This window comes from Natator depressus, chromosome 28 (assembly GCF_965152275.1).
Source record: "Natator depressus isolate rNatDep1 chromosome 28, rNatDep2.hap1, whole genome shotgun sequence".
In the NCBI taxonomy this organism is placed as follows: domain Eukaryota; kingdom Metazoa; phylum Chordata; order Testudines; family Cheloniidae; genus Natator; species Natator depressus.
In genome coordinates, this window is record NC_134261.1 from 10,120,113 (window position 1) to 10,122,612 (window position 2,500).

Below are 2,500 nucleotides of genomic sequence, written 5' to 3' on the forward strand. Positions count from 1 at the left end.
TTTCACCGACCCCCAAAGGGGTGTTGGGGGGGGGCTCACGAAGCCTCCGGAGCGGAAAAAAAAAAACGGAAAAAAGGATCGGGCCCACCCGAGGCAGGGGAGTCAGTAAGGGAAAGGGGACGAGGCGGACCGGAGCCGAGTGCCTACGGCCATACCGGACGGAAGGCCCCCGATCCCGTCCGATCTCGGAAGGTAAACCGTCCCGGGCCTGGCTAGTACTTGGATGGGTGACCGCCTGGGAATCCCAGGTGCCGTAGGCAGCTTTTCCCGCTGCGAGCCAGCTCTCTCCTTTTCTGGGGAACAAGGGCAGGGTCGCCCTGCCAGGGGCCCTGGGGCTGAAGTCCCTGCCGGCCACCAGGTCAACCCGGAGCCTGCCCCTCTGCGGCCAGCAGGTCAACCCCATACCGGCAGGGGGTTGACCTGGTGGCCGGGAAGCAGAGCGGCCAGCAGGTCAACCCCATACATTCAGCGGGTTGACCTGGTGGACGGGAAGGAAAGCGGCCAGCAGGTCAACCCCATACTTTCAGCGGGTTGACCTGGTGGCCGGGAAGGAAAGCGGCCAGCAGGTCAACCCCATACATTCAGCGGGTTGACCTGGTGGCCGGGAAGGAAAGCGGCCAGCAGGTCAACCCCATACATTCAGCGGGTTGACCTGGTGGCCGGGAAGGAAAGCGGCCAGCAGGTCAACCCCATACATTCAGCGGGTTGACCTGGTGGCCGGGAAGGAAAGCGGCCAGCAGGTCAACCCCATACATTCAGCGGGTTGACCTGGTGGCCGGGAAGGAAAGCGGCCAGCAGGTCAACCCCATACATTCAGCGGGTTGACCTGGTGGCCGGGAAGAAAAGCGGCCAGCAGGTCAACCCCATACATTCAGCGGGTTGACCTGGTGGCCGGGAAGGAAAGCGGCCAGCAGGTCAACCCCATACATTCAGCGGGTTGACCTGGTGGCCGGGAAGGAAAGCGGCCAGCAGGTCAACCCCATACATTCAGCGGGTTGACCTGGTGGCCGGGAAGAAAAGCGGCCAGCAGGTCAACCCCATACATTCAGCGGGTTGACCTGGTGGCCGGGAAGGAAAGCGGCCAGCAGGTCAACCCCATACATTCAGCGGGTTGACCTGGTGGCCGGGAAGGAAAGCGGCCACCAGGTCAACCCCATACAGGCAGCGGGTTGACCTGGTGGCCCGAAAGCAAACCGGCCACCAGGTCAACCCGGAGCCTGCCCCCGCGGGCAGGGGCCGGCATACCCCCGTCCGTCCGGGGTCGCCCTGCCCCGGGCTCCGGGCTTAAGTCCCGAGCGGCCACCAGGTCAACCCGGAGCCTGCCCCCGCGGGCAGGGGCCGGCGGACCCCCGTCCGTCCGGGGTCGCCCTGCCCCGGGCTCCGGGCTTATTCCCCGTCCGGCCACCAGGTCAACCCGGAGCCTGCCCCCGCGGGCAGGGGCCAGGCGGAGCCCCGTCCGTCCGGGGTCGCCCTGCCCCGGGCTCCGGGCTTAAGTCCCGAGCGGCCACCAGGTCAACCCGGAGCCAGCCCCCGCGGGCAGGGGCCGGCGGAGCCCCGTCCGTCCGGGGTCGCCCTGCCCCGGGCTCCGGGCTTAATTCCCGTCCGGCCACCAGGTCAACCCGGAGCCTGCCCCCGCGGGCAGGGGCCAGGCGGACCCCCGTCTGTCCGGGGTCGCCCTGCCCCGGGCTCCGGGCTTAATTCTCCTCCGGCCACCAGGTCAACCCGGAGCCTGCCCCCGCGGGCAGGGGCCAGGCGGAGCCCCGTCCGTCCGGGGCCGCCCTGCCCCGGGCTCCGGGCTTAAGTCCCGAGCGGCCACCAGGTCAACCCGGAGCCTGCCCCCGCGGGCAGGGGCCAGGCGGATCCCCGTCCGTCCGGGGTCGCCCTGCCCCGGGCTCCGGGCTTAATTCTCCTCCGGCCACCAGGTCAACCCGGAGCCTGCCCCCGCGGGCAGGGGCCAGGCGGAGCCCCGTCCGTCCGGGGTCGCCCTGCCCCGGGCTCCGGGCTTAATTCTCCTCCGGCCACCAGGTCAACCCGGAGCCTGCCCCCGCGGGCAGGGGCCGGCATACCCCCGTCCGTCCGGGGTCGCCCTGCCCCGGGCTCCGGGCTTAATTCCCGTCCGGCCACCAGGTCAACCCGGAGCCTGCCCCCGCGGGCAGGGGCCAGGCGGACCCCCGTCCGTCCGGGGTCGCCCTGCCCCGGGCTCCGGGCTTAATTCTCCTCCGGCCACCAGGTCAACCCGGAGCCTGCCCCCGCGGGCAGGGGCCGGCGGAGCCCCGTCCGTCCGGGGTCGCCCTGCCCCGGGCTCCGGGCTTAATTCCCGTCCGGCCACCAGGTCAACCCGGAGCCTGCCCCCGCGGGCAGGGGCCGGCGGAGCCCCGTCCGTCCGGGGTCGCCCTGCCCCGGGCTCCGGGCTTAATTCTCCTCCGGCCACCAGGTCAACCCGGAGCCTGCCCCCGCGGGCAGGGGCCAGGCGGAGCCCCGTCCGTCCGGGGCCGCCCTG

General features: G+C 71.4%; 1 non-coding gene across 1 annotated transcript; it reads left to right on the forward strand.

Annotated features, from left to right (window-relative positions):
- The first annotated feature begins 141 nt into the window (after positions 1–141).
- On the forward strand, positions 142–260 carry LOC141979731 (5S ribosomal RNA). Its single transcript, XR_012637125.1, has one exon. It is a non-coding gene; the product is annotated as a 5S ribosomal RNA (ribosomal RNA).
- Positions 261–2,500: the final 2,240 nt, after the last annotated feature.